Source organism: Atractosteus spatula, unplaced genomic scaffold, assembly GCF_055471065.1.
Source record: "Atractosteus spatula isolate fAtrSpa1 unplaced genomic scaffold, fAtrSpa1.hap1 Scaffold_38, whole genome shotgun sequence".
Lineage (NCBI taxonomy): Eukaryota > Metazoa > Chordata > Actinopteri > Semionotiformes > Lepisosteidae > Atractosteus > Atractosteus spatula.
In genome coordinates, this window is record NW_028296866.1 from 96,617 (window position 1) to 116,330 (window position 19,714).

Below are 19,714 nucleotides of genomic sequence, written 5' to 3' on the forward strand. Positions count from 1 at the left end.
TATTAATAGACAAAGCCAAAATGTATTAGTTGTTTCGGACTTTGAGGCAACTTAAGCCTAAACGTTCATTCATTCAGCACTCCGTTCAACACAAAATTTCCAATGAAAGAATACCTTTCAACAATTAAGTTGACCATTCCTGACACACTAATTTGGTTTTGGCACTGTTGTATTGTCTTTTCAGTGTCATACTTTGATTCAGAGAAGCAAAGTTTCCAGTCAAATGAGTGGAATATTGAGATAGTTGTCTTTGAGAAGTAATTGAACCCTAACCCTAACTAGCAAAACCCGAAGCTAGGGTTAGGGTTTTATTCCCATACAATGTAGACAGTTTTTGATGTGTTTTAGGGCTGAAAGGATACCTAGGAATGTAGTTCTTTCAGTGTTTTCTCAACGTTTTTTTCTGACCTATATGGCTGTATACAGTGCTCTGCCCGAAAAAGGAATGGTGTCTGAATTGATCTACAAGCAACAGTAAGAAAGAACCTTATTTAACTTTTAAACTCTTGCTTTGGGCTTTGAAATCACAGGCATATTAATAGACAAAGCCAAAATGTATTAGTTGTTTCGGACTTTTAGCAACTTAAGCCTAAACGTTCATTCATTCAGCACTCTGTTTAACACAAAATTTCCAATGAAAGAATACCTTTCAACAATTAAGTTGACCATTCCTGACACACTAATTTGGTTTTGGCACTGTTGTATTGTCTTTTCAGACTCATACTTTGATTCAGAGAAGCAAATTTTCCAGTCAAATGAGTGGAATATTGAGATAGTTGTCTTTGAGAAATATTTGAACCCTAACCCTAACTAGGAAAACCCGAAGCTAGGGTTAGGGTTTTATTCCCATACGATGTAGACAGTTTTTGATTGCATGGCTGTGTTTTAGGGCTGAAAGGATACTTAGGAATGTTGTTCTTTCAATGTTTTCTCAACATTTTTTTCTGACCTATATGGCTGTATACAGTGCTCTGCCCGAAAAAGGAATGGTGTCTGAATTGATCTACAAGCAACAGTAAGAAAGAACCTGATTTAACTTTTAAACTCTTGCCATGGGCTTTGAAATCACAGGCATATTAATAGACAAAGCCAAAATGTATTAGTTGATTCCGACTTTTAGGCTACTTAAGCCTGAACGTTCATTCATTCAGCACTGCGTTCAACACAAAATTTCCAATGAAAGAATACCTTTCAACAATTAAGTTGGCCATTCCTGACACACTAATTTGGTTTTGGCACTGTTGTATTGTCTTTTCATTGTCATACTTTGATTCAGAGAAGCAAATTCTCCTTCAAATAAGTGGAATATTAGGATAGTTGTCTTTGAGAAATATTTGAACCCTAACCCTAACTAGGAAAACCCGAAGCTAGGGTTAGGGTTTTATTCCCATACAATATAGACAGTTTTTGATGGCATGGCTGTGTTTTAGGGCTGAAAGGATACTTAGGAATGTTGTTCTTTCAATCTTTTCTCAACATTTTTTTCTGACCTATATGGCTGTATACAGTGCTCTGCCCGAAAAAGGAATGGTGTCTGAATTGATCTACAAGCAACAGTAAGAAAGAACCTGATTTAACTTTTAAACTCTTGCCATGGGCTTTGAAATCACAGGCATATTAATAGACAAAGCCAAAATGTATTAGTTGTTTCCGACTTTTAGGCAACTTAAGCCTAAACGTTCATTCATTCAGCTCTCCGTTCAACACAAAATTTCCAATGAAAGAATACCTTTTAAACAATTAAGTTGGCCATTCCTGACACACTAATTTGGTTTTGGCACTGTTGTATTGTCTTTTCAGTGTCATACTTTGATTCAGAGAAGCAAATTCTCCTTCAAATGAGTGGAATATTAGGATAGTTGTCTTTGAGAAATATTTGAACCCTAACCCTAACTAGCAAAACCAGAAGCTAGGGTTAGGGTTTTATTCCCATACAATGTAGACAGTTTTTGATGGTATGGCTGTGTTTTAGGGCTGAAAGGATACCTAGGAATGTAGTTCTTTCAATGTTTTCTCAACGTTTTTTTCTGACCTATATGGCTGTATACAGTGCTCTGCCCGAAAAAGGAATGGTGTCTGAATTGATCTACAAGCAACAGTAAGAAAGAACCTTATTTAACTTTTAAACTCTTGCTTTGGGCTTTGAAATCACAGGCATATTAATAGACAAAGCCAAAAAGTATTAGTTGTTTCGGACTTATAGCAACTTAAGCCTAAACGTTCATTCATTCAGCACTCTGTTTAACACAAAATTTCCAATGAAAGAATACCTTTCAACAATTAAGTTGACCATTCCTGACACACTAATTTGGTTTTGGCACTGTTGTATTGTCTTTTCAGACTCATACTTTGATTCAGAGAAGCAAATTTTCCAGTCAAATGAGTGGAATATTGAGATAGTTGTCTTTGAGAAATATTTGAACCCTAACCCTAACTAGGAAAACCCGAAGCTAGGGTTAGGGTTTTATTCCCATACGATGTAGACAGTTTTTGATGGCATGGCTGTGTTTTAGGGCTGAAAGGATACTTAGGAATGTTGTTCTTTCAATGTTTTCTCAACATTTTTTTCTGACCTATATGGCTGTATACAGTGCTCTGCCCGAAAAAGGAATGGTGTCTGAATTGATCTACAAGCAACAGTAAGAAAGAACCTGATTTAACTTTTAAACTCTTGCCATGGGCTTTGAAATCACAGGCATATTAATAGACAAAGCCAAAATGTATTAGTTGATTCCGACTTTTAGGCTACTTAAGCCTAAACGTTCATTCATTCAGCACTCCGTTCAACACAAAATTTCCAATGAAAGAATACCTTTCAACAATTAAGTTGGCCATTCCTGACACACTAATTTGGTTTTGGCACTGTTGTATTGTCTTTTCAGTGTCATACTTTGATTCAGAGAAGCAAATTCTCCTTCAAATAAGTGGAATATTAGGATAGTTGTCTTTGAGAAATATTTGAACCCTAACCCTAATTAGAAAACCCGAAGCTATGGTTAGGGTTTTATTCCCATATAATGTAGACAGTTTTTGATGGCATGGCTGTGTTTTAGGGCTGATTGGATACTTAGGAATGTAGTTCTTTCAATGTTTTCTCAACATTTTTTTTTGACCTATATGGCTGTATACAGTGCTCTGCCCGAAAAAGGAATGGTGTCTGAATTGATCTACAAGCAACAGTAAGAAAGAACCTGATTTAACTATTAAGCTCTTGCCATGGGCTTTGAAATCACAGGCATATTAATAGACAAAGCCAAAATGTATTAGTTGTTTCGGACTTTTAGGCAACTTAAGCCTAAACGTTCATTCATTCAGCTCTCCGTTCAACACAAAATTTCCAATGAAAGAATACCTTTCAACAATTAAGTTGGCCATTCCTGACACACTAATTTGGTTTTGGCACTGTTGTATTGTCTTTTCAGTGTCATACTTTGATTCAGAGAAGCAAATTCTCCTTCAAATGAGTGGAATATTAGGATAGTTGTCTTTGAGAAATATTTGAACCCTAACCCTAACTAGCAAAACCCGAAGCTATGGTTAGGGTTTTATTCCCATACAATGTAGACAGTTTTTGATGGCATGGCTGTGTTTTAGGGCTGAAAGGATACTTAGGAATGTTGTTTTTTCAATGATTTCTCAACATTTTTTTCTGACCTATATGGCTGTATACAGTGCTCTGCCCGAAAAAGGAATGGTGTCTGAATTGATCTACAAGCAATAGTAAGAAAGAACCTTATTTAACTTTTAAACTCTTGCTTTGGGCTTTGAAATCACAGGCATATTAATAGACAAAGCCAAAATGTATTAGTTGTTTCGGACTTTGAGGCAACTTAAGCCAAAACGTTCATTCATTCAGCACTCCGTTCAACACAAAATTTCCAATGAAAGAATACATTTCAACAATTAAGTTGACCATTCCTGACACACTAATTTGGTTTTGGCACTGTTGTATTGTCTTTTCAGACTCATACTTTGATTCAGAGAAGCAAATTCTCCTTCAAATAAGTGCAATATTAGGATAGTTGTCTTTGAGAAATATTTGAACCCTAACCCTAACTAGCAAAACCCGAAGCTAGGGTTAGGGTTTTATTCCCATACAATGTAGACAGTTTTTGATGGTATGGCTGTGTTTTAGGGCTGAAAGGATACCTAGGAATGTAGTTCTTTCACTGTTTTCTCAACATTTTTTTCTGACCTATATGGCTGTATACTTTGCTCTGCCCGAAAAAGGAATGGTGTCTGAATTGATCTACAAGCAACAGTAAGAAAGAACCTGATTTAACTTTTAAACTCTTGCCATGGGGTTTGAAATCACAGGCATATTAATAGACAAAGCCAAAATGTATTAGTTGTTTCGGACTTTGAGGCAACTTAAGCCTAAACGTTCATTCATTCAGCACTCCGTTCAACACAAAATTTCCAATGAAAGAATGCCTTTCAACAATTAAGTTGACCATTCCTGACACACTAATTTGGTTTTGGCACTGTTGTATTGTCTTTTCAGACTCATACTTTGATTCAGAGAAGCAAATTTTCCAGTCAAATGAGTGGAATATTGAGATAGTTGTCTTTGAGAAATATTTGAACCCTAACCCTAACTAGGAAAACCCGAAGCTAGGGTTAGGGTTTTATTCCCATACGATGTAGACAGTTTTTGATGGCATGGCTGTGTTTTAGGGCTGAAAGGATACTTAGGAATGTTGTTCTTTCAATGTTTTCTCAACATTTTTTTCTGACCTATATGGCTGTATACAGTGCTCTGCCCGAAAAAGGAATGGTGTCTGAATTGATCTACAAGCAACAGTAAGAAAGAACCTGATTTAACTTTTAAACTCTTGCCATGGGCTTTGAAATCACAGGCATATTAATAGACAAAGCCAAAATGTATTAGTTGATTCCGACTTTTAGGCTACTTAAGCCTAAACGTTCATTCATTCAGCACTCCGTTCAAATGGTGTCTGAATTGATCTACAAGCAATAGTAAGAAAGAACCTTCTTTAACTTTTAAACTCTTGCTTTGGGCTTTGAAATCACAGGCATATTAATAGACAAAGCCAAAATGTATTAGTTGTTTCGGACTTTGAGGAAACTTAAGCCAAAACGTTCATTCATTCAGCACTCCGTTCAACACAAAATTTCCAATGAAAGAATACATTTCAACAATTAAGTTGACCATTCCTGACACACTAATTTGGTTTTGGCACTGTTGTATTGTCTTTTCAGACTCATACTTTGATTCAGAGAAGCAAATTCTCCTTCAAATAAGTGCAATATTAGGATAGTTGTCTTTGAGAAATATTTGAACCCTAACCCTAACTAGCAAAACCCGAAGCTAGGGTTAGGGTTTTATTCCCATACAATGTAGACAGTTTTTGATGGCATGGCTGTGTTTTAGGGCTGAAAGGATACCTAGGAATGTAGTTCTTTCACTGTTTTCTCAACATTTTTTTCTGACCTATATGGCTGTATACTTTGCTCTGCCCGAAAAAGGAATGGTGTCTGAATTGATCTACAAGCAACAGTAAGAAAGAACCTGATTTAACTTTTAAACTCTTGCCATGGGGTTTGAAATCACAGGCATATTAATAGACAAAGCCAAAATGTATTAGTTGTTTCGGACTTTGAGGCAACTTAATCCTAAACGTTCATTCATTCAGCACTCCGTTCAACACAAAATTTCCAATGAAAGAATGCCTTTCAACAATTAAGTTGACCATTCCTGACACACTAATTTGGTTTTGGCACTGTTGTATTGTCTTTTCAGACTCATACTTTGATTCAGAGAAGCAAATTTTCCAGTCAAATGAGTGGAATATTGAGATAGTTGTCTTTGAGAAATATTTGAACCCTAACCCTAACTAGGAAAACCCGAAGCTAGGGTTAGGGTTTTATTCCCATACAATGTAGAGAGTTTTTGATGGCATGGCTGTGTTTTAGGGCTGAAAGGATACTTAGGAATGTTGTTCTTTCAATGATTTCTCAACATTTTTTTCTGACCTATATGGCTGTATACAGTGCTCTGCCCGAAAAAGGAATGGTGTCTGAATTGATCTACAAGCAATAGTAAGAAAGAACCTTATTTAACTTTTAAACTCTTGCTTTGGGCTTTGAAATCACAGGCATATTAATAGACAAAGCCAAAATGTATTAGTTGTTTCGGACTTTTAGGCAACTTAAGCCTAAACGTTCATTCATTCAGCTCTCCGTTCAACACAAAATTTCCAATGAAAGAATACCTTTCAACAATTAAGTTGGCCATTCCTGACACACTAATTTGGTTTTGGCACTGTTGTATTGTCTTTTCAGTGTCATACTTTGATTCAGAGAAGCAAATTCTCCTTCAAATGAGTGGAATATTAGGATAGTTGTCTTTGAGAAATATTTGAACCCTAACCCTAACTAGCAAAACCCGAAGCTAGGGTTAGGGTTTTATTCCCATACAATGTAGACAGTTTTTGATGGCATGGCTGTGTTTTAGGGCTGAAAGGATACTTAAGAATGTTGTTCTTTCAATGATTTCTCAACATTTTTTTCTGACCTATATGGCTGTATACAGTGCTCTGCCCGAAAAAGGAATGGTGTCTGAATTGATCTACAAGCAATAGTAAGAAAGAACCTTATTTAACTTTTAAACTCTTGCTTTGGGCTTTGAAATCACAGGCATATTAATAGACAAAGCCAAAATGTATTAGTTGTTTCGGACTTTGAGGCAACTTAAGCCAAAACGTTCATTCATTCAGCACTCCGTTCAACACAAAATTTCCAATGAAAGAATACATTTCAACAATTAAGTTGACCATTCCTGACACAATAATTTGGTTTTGGCACTGTTGTATTGTCTTTTCAGACTCATACTTTGATTCAGAGAAGCAAATTCTCCTTCAAATAAGTGCAATATTAGGATAGTTGTCTTTGAGAAATATTTTAACCCTAACCCTAACCAGAAAACCCAAAGCTAGGGTTAGGGTTTTATTCCCATATAATGTAAACAGTTTTTGATGGCATGGCTGTGTTTTAGGGCTGATTGGATACTTAGGAATGTAGTTCTTTCAATGTTTTCTCAACATTTTTTTTTGACCTATATGGCTGTATACAGTGCTCTGCCCGAAAAAGGAATGGTGTCTGAATTGATCTACAAGCAACAGTAAGAAAGAACCTGATTTAACTATTAAGCTCTTGCCATGGGCTTTGAAATCACAGGCATATTAATAGACAAAGCCAAAATGTATTAGTTGTTTCGGACTTTTAGGCAACTTAAGCCTAAACGTTCATTCATTCAGCTCTCCGTTCAGCACAAAATTTCCAATGAAAGAATACCTTTCAACAATTAAGTTGGCCATTCCTGACACACTAATTTGGTTTTGGCACTGTTGTATTGTCTTTTCAGTGTCATACTTTGATTCAGAGAAGCAAATTCTCCTTCAAATGAGTGGAATATTAGGATAGTTGTCTTTGAGAAATATTTGAACCCTAACCCTAACTAGCAAAACCCGAAGCTAGGGTTAGGGTTTTATTCCCATACAATGTAGACAGTTTTTGATGGTATGGCTGTGTTTTAGGGCTGAAAGGATACCTAGGAATGTAGTTCTTTCACTGTTTTCTCAACATTTTTTTCTGACCTATATGGCTGTATACAGTGCTCTGCCCGAAAAGGGAATGGTGTCTGAATTGATCTACAAGCAACAGTAAGAAAGAACCTGATTTAACTTTTAAACTCTTGCTTTGGGCTTTGAAATCACAGGCATATTAATAGACAAAGCCAAAATGTATTAGTTGTTTCGGACTTTTAGCAACTTAAGCCTAAACGTTCATTCATTCAGCACTCCGTTCAACACAAAATTTCCAATGAAAGAATACCTTTCAACAATTAAGTTGACCATTCCTGACACACTAATTTGGTTTTGGCACTGTTGTATTGTCTTTTCAGACTCATACTTTGATTCAGAGAAGCAAATTTTCCAGTCAAATGAGTGGAATATTGAGATAGTTGTCTTTGAGAAATATTTGAACCCTAACCCTAACTAGGAAAAACCGAAGCTAGGGTTAGGGTTTTATTCCCATACAATGTACACAGTTCTTGATGGCATGGCTGTGTTTTAGGGCTGAAAGGATACTTAGGAATGTTGTTCTTTCAATGTTTTCTCAACATTTTTTTCTGACCTATATGGCTGTATACAGTGCTCTGCCCGAAAAAGGAATGGTGTCTGAATTGATCTACAAGCAACAGTAAGAAAGAACCTGATTTAACTATTAAGCTCTTGCCATGGGCTTTGAAATCACAGGCATATTAATAGACAAAGCCAAAATGTATTAGTTGTTTCGGACTTTTAGGCAACTTAAGCCTAAACGTTCATTCATTCAGCTCTCCGTTCAACACAAAATTTCCAATGAAAGAATACCTTTCAACAATTAAGTTGGCCATTCCTGACACACTAATTTGGTTTTGGCACTGTTGTATTGTCTTTTCAGTGTCATACTTTGATTCAGAGAAGCAAATTCTCCTTCAAATTATTGGAATATTAGGATAGTTGTCTTTGAGAAATATTTGAACCCTAACCCTAACTAGGAAAACCTGAAACTAGGGTTAGGGTTTTATTCCCATACAATGTAGACAGTTTTTGATGGTATGGCTGTGTTTTAGGGCTGAAAGGATACCTAGGAATGTAGTTCTTTCAATGTTTTCTCAACGTTTTTTTCTGACCTATATGGCTGTATACAGTGCTCTGCCCGAAAAAGGAATGGTGTCTGAATTGATCTACAAGCAACAGTACGAAAGAACCTGATTTAACTTTTAAACTCTTGCTTTGGGCTTTGAAATCACAGGCATATTAATAGACAAAGCCAAAATGTATTAGTTGTTTCAGACTTTTAGGCAACTTAAGCCTAAACGTTCATTCATTCAGCTCTCCGTTCAACACAAAATTTCCAATGAAAGAATACCTTTCAACAATTAAGTTGGCCTTTCCTGACACACTAATTTGGTTTTGGCACTGTTGTATTGTCTTTTCAGTGTCATACTTTGATTCAGAGAAGCAAATTCTCCTTCAAATAAGTGCAATATTAGGATAGTTGTCTTTGAGAAATATTTTAACCCTAACCCTAACTAGAAAACCCAAAGGTAGGGTTAGGGTTTTATTCCCATATAATGTAGACAGTTTTTGATGGCATGGCTGTGTTTTAGGGCTGATTGGATACTTAGGAATGTAGTTCTTTCAATGTTTTCTCAACATTTTTTTTGACCTATATGGCTGTATACAGTGCTCTGCCCGAAAAAGGAATGGTGTCTGAATTGATCTACAAGCAACAGTAAGAAAGAACCTGATTTAACTATTAAGCTCTTGCCATGGGCTTTGAAATCACAGGCATATTAATAGACAAAGCCAAAATGTATTAGTTGTTTCAGACTTTTAGGCAACTTAAGCCTAAACGTTCATTCATTCAGCTCTCCGTTCAACACAAAATTTCCAATGAAAGAATACCTTTCAACAATTAAGTTGGCCATTCCTGACACACTAATTTGGTTTTGGCACTGTTGTATTGTCTTTTCAGTGTCATACTTTGATTCAGAGAAGCAAATTCTCCTTCAAATGAGTGGAATATTGAGATAGTTGTCTTTGAGAAATATTTGAACCCTAACCCTAACTAGAAAACCCGAAGCTAGGGTTAGGGTTTTATTCCCATATAATGTAGACAGTTTTTGATGGCATGGCTGTGTTTTAGGGCTGAAAGGATACTTAGGAATGTTGTTCTTTCAATGATTTCTCAACATTTTTTTCTGACCTATATGGCTGTATACAGTGCTCTGCCCGAAAAAGGAATGGTGTCTGAATTGATCTACAAGCAACAGTAAGAAAGAACCTGATTTAACTATTAAGCTCTTGCCATGGGCTTTGAAATCACAGGCATATTAATAGACAAAGCCAAAATGTATTAGTTGTTTCGGACTTTTAGGCAACTTAAGCCTAAACGTTCATTCATTCAGCTCTCCGTTCAACACAAAATTTCCAATGAAAGAATACCTTTCAACAATTAAGTTGACCATTCCTGACACACTAATTTGGTTTTGGCACTGTTGTATTGTCTTTTCAGACTCATACTTTGATTCAGAGAAGCAAATTTTCCAGTCAAATGAGTGGAATATTGAGATAGTTGTCTTTGAGAAATATTTGAACCCTAACCCTAACTAGGAAAACCCTAAGCTAGGGTTAGGGTTTTATTCCCATACAATGTAGACAGTTTTTGATGGCATGGCTGTGTTTTAGGGCTGAAAGGATACTTAGGAATGTTGTTCTTTCAATGTTTTCTCAACATTTTTTTCTGACCTATATGGCTGTATACAGTGCTCTGCCCGAAAAAGGAATGGTGTCTGAATTGATCTACAAGCAACAGTAAGAAAGAACCTGATTTAACTTTTAAACTCTTGCCATGGGCTTTGAAATCACAGGCATATTAATAGACAAAGCCAAAATGTATTAGTTGTTTCGGACTTTTAGGGAACTTAAGCCTAAACGTTCATTCATTCAGCTCTCCGTTCAACACAAAATTTCCAATGAAAGAATACCTTTCAACAATTAAGTTGGCCATTCCTGACACACTAATTTGGTTTTGGCACTGTTGTATTGTCTTTTCAGTGTCATACTTTGATTCAGAGAAGCAAATTCTCCTTCAAATGAGTGGAATATTAGGATAGTTGTCTTTGAGAAATATTTGAACCCTAACCCTAACTAGCAAAACCTGAAACTAGGGTTAGGGTTTTATTCCCATACAATGTAGACAGTTTTTGATGGTATGGCTGTGTTTTAGGGCAGAAAGGATACCTAGGAATGTAGTTCTTTCAATGTTTTCTCAACGTTTTTTTCTGACCTATATGGCTGTATACAGTGCTCTGCCCGAAAAGGGAATGGTGTCTGAATTGATCTACAAGCAACAGTAAGAAAGAACCTGATTTAACTTTTAAACTCTTGCCATGGGCTTTGAAATCACAGGCATATTAATAGACAAAGCCAAAATGTATTAGTTGTTTCGGACTTTTAGGGAACTTAAGCCTAAACGTTCATTCATTCAGCTCTCCGTTCAACACAAAATTTCCAATGAAAGAATACCTTTCAACAATTAAGTTGGCCATTCCTGACACACTAATTTGGTTTTGGCACTGTTGTATTGTCTTTTCAGTGTCATACTTTGATTCAGAGAAGCAAATTCTCCTTCAAATGAGTGGAATATTAGGATAGTTGTCTTTGAGAAATATTTGAACCCTAACCCTAACTAGCAAAACCTGAAACTAGGGTTAGGGTTTTATTCCCATACAATGTAGACAGTTTTTGATGGTATGGCTGTGTTTTAGGGCAGAAAGGATACCTAGGAATGTAGTTCTTTCAATGTTTTCTCAACGTTTTTTTCTGACCTATATGGCTGTATACAGTGCTCTGCCCGAAAAGGGAATGGTGTCTGAATTGATCTACAAGCAACAGTAAGAAAGAACCTGATTTAACATTTAAACTCTTGCTTTGGGCTTTGAAATCACAGGCATATTAATAGACAAAGCCAAAATGTATTAGTTGTTTCGGACTTTGAGGCAACTTAAGCCTAAACGTTCATTCATTCAGCACTCCGTTCAACACAAAATTTCCAATGAAAGAATACCTTTCAACAATTAAGTTGACCATTCCTGACACACTAATTTGGTTTTGGCACTGTTGTATTGTCTTTTCAGACTCATACTTTGATTCAGAGAAGCAAATTTTCCAGTCAAATGAGTGGAATATTGAGATAGTTGTCTTTGAGAAATATTTGAACCCTAACCCTAACTAGGAAAACCCGAAGCTAGGGTTAGGGTTTTATTCCCATACAATGTAGACAGTTTTTGATGGCATGGCTGTGTTTTAGGGCTGAAAGGATACTTAGGAATGTTGTTCTTTCAATGTTTTCTCAACATTTTTTTCTGACCTATATGGCTGTATACAGTGCTCTGCCCGAAAAAGGAATGGTGTCTGAATTGATCTACAAGCAACAGTAAGAAAGAACCTGATTTAACTATTAAGCTCTTGCCATGGGCTTTGAAATCACAGGCATATTAATAGACAAAGCCAAAATGTATTAGTTGTTTCGGACTTTTAGGCAACTTAAGCCTAAACGTTCATTCATTCAGCTCTCCGTTCAACACAAAATTTCCAATGAAAGAATACCTTTCAACAATTAAGTTGGCCATTCCTGACACACTAATTTGGTTTTGGCACTGTTGTATTGTCTTTTCAGTGTCATACTTTGATTCAGAGAAGCAAATTCTCCTTCAAATGAGTGGAATATTAGGATAGTTGTCTTTGAGAAATATTTGAACCCTAACCCTGACTAGCAAAACCCGAAACTAGGGTTAGGGTTTTATTCCCATACAATGTAGACAGTTTTTGATGGTATGGCTGTGTTTTAGGGCTGAAAGGATACCTAGGAATGTAGTTCTTTCACTGTTTTCTCAACATTTTTTTCTGACCTATATGGCTGTATACAGTGCTCTGCCCGAAAAAGGAATGGTGTCTGAATTGATCTACAAGCAACAGTAAGAAAGAACCTGATTTAACTTTTAAACTCTTGCCATGGGCTTTGAAATCACAGGCATATTAATAGACAAAGCCAAAATGTATTAGTTGTTTCGGACTTTTAGGCAACTTAAGCCTAAACGTTCATTCATTCAGCTCTCCGTTCAACACAAAATTTCCAATGAAAGAATACCTTTCAACAATTAAGTTGGCCATTCCTGACACACTAATTTGGTTTTGGCACTGTTGTATTGTCTTTTCAGTGTCATACTTTGATTCAGAGATGCAAATTCTCCTTCAAATGAGTGGAATATTAGGATAGTTGTCTTTGAGAAATATTTGAACCCTAACCCTAACTAGGAAAACCTGAAACTAGGGTTAGGGTTTTATTCCCATACAATGTAGACAGTTTTTGATGGTATGGCTGTGTTTTAGGGCTGAAAGGATACCTAGGAATGTAGTTCTTTCAATGTTTTCTCAACGTTTTTTTCTGACCTATATGGCTGTATACAGTGCTCTGCCCGAAAAAGGAATGGTGTCTGAATTGATCTACAAGCAACAGTACGAAAGAACCTGATTTAACTTTTAAACTCTTGCTTTGGGCTTTGAAATCACAGGCATATTAATAGACAAAGCCAAAATGTATTAGTTGTTTCGGACTTTGAGGCAACTTAAGCCTAAACATTCATTCATTCAGCACTCCGTTCAACACAAAATTTCCAATGAAAGAATACCTTTCAACAATTAAGTTGACCATTCCTGACACACTAATTTGGTTTTGGCACTGTTGTATTGTCTTTTCAGACTCATACTTTGATTCAGAGAAGCAAATTTTCCAGTCAAATGAGTGGAATATTGAGATAGTTGTCTTTGAGAAATATTTGAACCCTAACCCTAACTAGGAAAACCCAAAGCTAGGGTTAGGGTTTTATTCCCATACAATGTAGACAGTTTTTGATGGCATGGCTGTGTTTTAGGGCTGAAAGGATACTTAGGAATGTTGTTCTTTCAATGTTTTCTCAACATTTTTTTCTGACCTATATGGCTGTATACAGTGCTCTGCCCGAAAAAGGAATGGTGTCTGAATTGATCTACAAGCAACAGTAAGAAAGAACCTGATTTAACTTTTAAACTCTTGCCATGGGCTTTGAAATCACAGGCATATTAATAGACAAAGCCAACATGTATTAGTTGTTTCGGACTTTTAGGGAACTTAAGCCTAAACGTTCATTCATTCAGCTCTCCGTTCAACACAAAATTTCCAATGAAAGAATACCTTTCAACAATTAAGTTGGCCATTCCTGACACACTAATTTGGTTTTGGCACTGTTGTATTGTCTTTTCAGTGTCATACTTTGATTCAGAGAAGCAAATTCTCCTTCAAATGAGTGGAATATTAGGATAGTTGTCTTTGAGAAATATTTGAACCCTAACCCTAACTAGCAAAACCCGAAGCTAGGGTTAGGGTTTTATTCCCATACAATGTAGACAGTTTTTGATGGTATGGCTGTGTTTTAGGGCTGAAAGGATACCTAGGAATGTAGTTCTTTCAATGTTTTCTCAACGTTTTTTTCTGACCTATATGGCTGTATACAGTGCTCTGCCCGAAAAAGGAATGGTGTCTGAATTGATCTACAAGCAACAGTAAGAAAGAACCTGATTTAACTTTTAAACTCTTGCCATGGGCTTTGAAATCACAGGCATATTAATAGACAAAGCCAAAATGTATTAGTTGTTTCAGACTTTTAGGCAACTTAAGCCTAAACGTTCATTCATTCAGCACTCCGTTCAACACAAAATTTCCAATGAAAGAATACCTTTCAACAATTAAGTTGACCCTTCCTGACACACTAATTTGGTTTTGGCACTGTTGTATTGTCTTTTCAGACTCATACTTTGATTCAGAGAAGCAAATTTTCCAGTCAAATGAGTGGAATATTGAGATAGTTGTCTTTGAGAAATATTTGAACCCTAACCCTAACTAGAAAACCCGAAGCTAGGGTTAGGGTTTTATTCCCATATAATGTAGACAGTTTTTGATGGCATGGCTGTGTTTTAGGGCTGAAAGGATACTTAGGAATGTTGTTCTTTCAATGATTTCTCAACATTTTTTTCTGACCTATATGGCTGTATACAGTGCTCTGCCCGAAAAAAAAAAATGGTGTCTGAATTGATCTACAAGCAACAGTAAGAAAGAACCTTATTTAACTTTTAAACTCTTGCTTTGGGCTTTGAAATCACAGGCATATTAATAGACAAAGCCAAAATGTATTAGTTGTTTCGGACTTTGAGGCAACTTAAGCCTAAACGTTCATTCATTCAGCACTCCGTTCAACACAAAATTTCCAATGAAAGAATACCTTTCAACAATTAAGTTGACCATTCCTGACACACTAATTTGGTTTTGGCACTGTTGTATTGTCTTTTCAGACTCATACTTTGATTCAGAGAAGCAAATTTTCCAGTCAAATGAGTGGAATATTGAGATAGTTGTCTTTGAGAAATATTTGAACCCTAACCCTAACTAGGAAAACCTGAAACTAGGGTTAGGGTTTTATTCCCATACAATGTAGACAGTTTTTGATGGTATGGCTGTGTTTTAGGGCTGAAAGGATACCTAGGAATGTAGTTCTTTCAATGTTTTCTCAACGTTTTTTTCTGACCTATATGGCTGTATACAGTGCTCTGCCCGAAAAAGGAATGGTGTCTGAATTGATCTACAAGCAACAGTAAGAAAGAACCTGATTTAACTTTTAAAGTCTTGCTTTGGGCTTTGAAATCACAGGCATATTAATAGACAAGGCCAAAATGTATTAGTTGTTTCGGACTTTGAGGCAACTTAAGCCTAAACGTTCATTCATTCAGCACTCTGTTCAACACAAAATTTCCAATGAAAGAATACCTTTCAACAATTAAGTTGACCATTCCTGACACACTAATTTGGTTTTGGCACTGTTGTATTGTCTTTTCAGACTCATACTTTGATTCAGAGAAGCAAATTTTCCAGTCAAATGAGTGGAATATTGAGATAGTTGTCTTTGAGAAATATTTGAACCCTAACCCTAACTAGGAAAACCCAAAGCAAGGGTTAGGGTTTTATTCCCATACAATGTAGACAGTTTTTGATGGCATGGCTGTGTTTTAGGGCTGAAAGGATACTTAGGAATGTTGTTCTTTCAATGTTTTCTCAACATTTTTTTCTGACCTATATGGCTGTATACAGTGCTCTGCCCGAAAAAGGAATGGTGTCTGAATTGATCTACAAGCAACAGTAAGAAAGAACCTGATTTAACTTTTAAACTCTTTCCATGGGCTTTGAAATCACAGGCATATTAATAGACAAAGCCAAAATGTATTAGTTGTTTCAGACTTTTAGGCAACTTAAGCCTAAACGTTCATTCATTCAGCTCTCCGTTCAACACAAAATTTCCAATGAAAGAATACCTTTCAACAATTAAATGGCCATTCCTGACACACTAATTTGGTTTTGGCACTGTTGTATTGTCTTTTCAGTGTCATACTTTGATTCAGAGAAGCAAATTCTCCTTCAAATAAGTGCAATATTAGGATAGTTGTCTTTGAGAAATATTTTAACCCTAACCCTAACTAGAAACCCAAAGGTAGGGTTAGGGTTTTATTCCCATATAATGTAGACAGTTTTTGATGGCATGGCTGTGTTTTAGGGCTGATTGGATACTTAGGAATGTAGTTCTTTCAATGTTTTCTCAACATTTTTTTTTGACCTATATGGCTGTATACAGTGCTCTGCCCGAAAAAGGAATGGTGTCTGAATTGATCTACAAGCAACCGTAAGAAAGAACCTGATTTAACTATTAAGCTCTTGCCATGGGCTTTGAAATCACAGGCATATTAATAGACAAAGCCAAAATGTATTAGTTGTTTCGGACTTTTAGGCAACTTAAGCCTAAACGTTCATTCATTCAGCTCTCCGTTCAACACAAAATTTCCAATGAAAGAATACCTTTCAACAATTAAGTTGGCCATTCCTGACACACTAATTTGGTTTTGGCACTGTTGTATTGTCTTTTCAGTGTCATACTTTGATTCAGAGAAGCAAATTCTCCTTCAAATGAGTGGAATATTGAGATAGTTGTCTTTGAGAAATATTTGAACCCTAACCCTAACTAGAAAACCCGAAGCTAGGGTTAGGGTTTTATTCCCATATAATGTAGACAGTTTTTGATGGCATGGCTGTGTTTTAGGGCTGAAAGGATACTTAGGAATGTTGTTCTTTCAATGATTTCTCAACATTTTTTTCTGACCTATATGGCTGTATACAGTGCTCTGCCCGAAAAAGGAATGGTGTCTGAATTGATCTACAAGCAACAGTAAGAAAGAACCTGATTTAACTATTAAGCTCTTGCCATGGGCTTTGAAATCACAGGCATATTAATAGACAAAGCCAAAATGTATTAGTTGTTTCGGACTTTTAGGCAACTTAAGCCTAAACGTTCATTCATTCAGCTCTCCGTTCAACACAAAATTTCCAATGAAAGAATACCTTTCAACAATTAAGTTGGCCATTCCTGACACACTAATTTGGTTTTGGCACTGTTGTATTGTCTTTTCAGTGTCATACTTTGATTCAGAGAAGCAAATTCTCCTTCAAATGAGTGGAATATTAGGATAGTTGTCTTTGAGAAATATTTGAACCCTAACCCTAACTAGGAAAACCCGAAGCTAGGGTTAGGGTTTTATTCCCATACAATGTAGACAGTTTTTGATGGTATGGCTGTGTTTTAGGGCTGAAAGGATACCTAGGAATGTAGTTCTTTCACTGTTTTCTCAACATTTTTTTCTGACCTATATGGCTGTATACTTTGCTCTGCCCGAAAAAGGAATGGTGTCTGAATTGATCTACAAGCAACAGTAAGAAAGAACCTGATTTAACTTTTAAACTCTTGCCATGGGGTTTGAAATCACAGGCATATTAATAGACAAAGCCAAAATGTATTAGTTGTTTCAGACTTTTAGGCAACTTAAGCCTAAACGTTCATTCATTCAGCACTCCGTTCAACACAAAAATTCCAATGAAAGAATACTTTTCAACAATTAAGTTGACCCTTTCTGACACACTCATTTGGTTTTGGCACTGTTGTATTGTCTTTTCAGACTCATACTTTGATTCAGAGAAGCAAATTTTCCAGTCAAATGAGTGGAATATTGAGATAGTTGTCTTTGAGAAATATTTGAAGGGTTAGGGTTTTATTCCCATATAATGTAGACAGTTTTTGATGGCATGGCTGTGTTTTAGGGCTGAAAGGATACTTAGGAATGTTGTTCTTTCAATGTTTTCTCAACATTTTTTTCTGACCTATATGGCTGTATACAGTGCTCTGCCCGAAAAAGGAATGGTGTCTGAATTGATCTACAAGCAACAGTAAGAAAGAACCTTATTTAACTTTTAAACTCTTGCTTTGGGCTTTGAAATCACAGGCATATTAATAGACAAAGCCAAAATGTATTAGTTGTTTCGGACTTTTAGCAACTTAAGCCTAAACGTTCATTCATTCAGCACTCTGTTCAACACAAAATTTCCAATGAAAGAATACCTTTCAACAATTAAGTTGACCATTCCTGACACACTAATTTGGTTTTGGCACTGTTGTATTGTCTTTTCAGACTCATACTTTGATTCAGAGAAGCGAATTTTCCAGTCAAATGAGTGGAATATTGAGATAGTTGTCTTTGAGAAATACTTGAACCCTAACCCTAACTAGGAAAACCCGAAGCTAGGGTTAGGGTTTTATTCCCATACGATCTAGACAGTTTTTGATGGCATGACTGTGTTTTAGGGCTGAAAGGATACTTAGGAATGTTGTTCTTTCAATGTTTTCTCAACATTTTTTTCTGACCTATATGGCTGTATACAGTGCTCTGCCCGAAAAAGGAATGGTGTCTGAATTGATCTACAAGCAACAGTAAGAAAGAACCTTATTTAACTTTTAAACTCTTGCTTTGGTCTTTGAAATCACAGGCATATTAATAGACAAAGCCAAAATTTATTAGTTGTTTCGGACTTTTAGCAACTTAAGCCTAAACGTTCCTTCATTCAGCAGTCTGTTCAACACAAAATTTCCAATGAAAGAATACCTTTCAACAATTAAGCTGACCATTCCTGACACACTAATTTGGTTTTGGCACTGTTGTATTGTCTTTTCAGACTCATACTTTGATTCAGAGAAGCGAATTTTCCAGTCAAATGAGTGGAATATTGAGATAGTTGTCTTTGAGAAATATTTGAACCCTAACCCTAACTAGCAAAACCCGAAGCTAGGGTTAGGGTTTTATTCCCATACAATGTAGACAGTTTTTGATGGTATGGCTGTGTTTTAGGGCTGAAAGGATACCTAGGAATGTAGTTCTTTCAATGTTTTCTCAACGTTTTTTTCTGACCTATATGGCTGTATACAGTGCTCTGCCCGAAAAAGGAATGGTGTCTGAATTGATCTACAAGCAACAGTAAGAAAGAACCTGATTTAACTTTTAAACTCTTGCCATGGGCTTTGAAATCACAGGCATATTAATAGACAAAGCCAAAATGTATTAGTTGTTTCAGACTTTTAGGCAACTTAAGCCTAAACGTTCATTCATTCAGCTCTCCGTTCAACACAAAATTTCCAATGAAAGAATACCTTTCAACAATTAGGTTGACCCTTCCTGACACACTAATTTGGTTTTGGCACTGTTGTATTGTCTTTTCAGACTCATACTTTGATTCAGAGAAGCACATTTTCCAGTCAAATGAGTGGAATATTGAGATAGTTGTCTTTGAGACATATTTGAACCCTAACCCTAATTAGAAAACCCGAAGCTAGGGTTAGGGTTTTATTACCATACGATGTAGACAGTTTTTGATGGCATGGCTGTGTTTTAGGGCTGAAAGGATACTTAGGAATGTTGTTCTTTCAATGTTTTCTCAACATTTTTTTCTGACCTATATGGCTGTATACAGTGCTCTGCCCGAAAAAGGAATGGTGTCTGAATTGATCTACAAGCAACAGTAAGAAAGAACGTGATTTAACTTTTAAACTCTTGCCATGGGCTTTGAAATCACAGGCATATTAATAGACAAAGCCAAAATGTATTAGTTGTTTCGGACTTTTAGGCAACTTAAGCCTAAACGTTCATTCATTCAGCTCTCCGTTCAACACAAAATT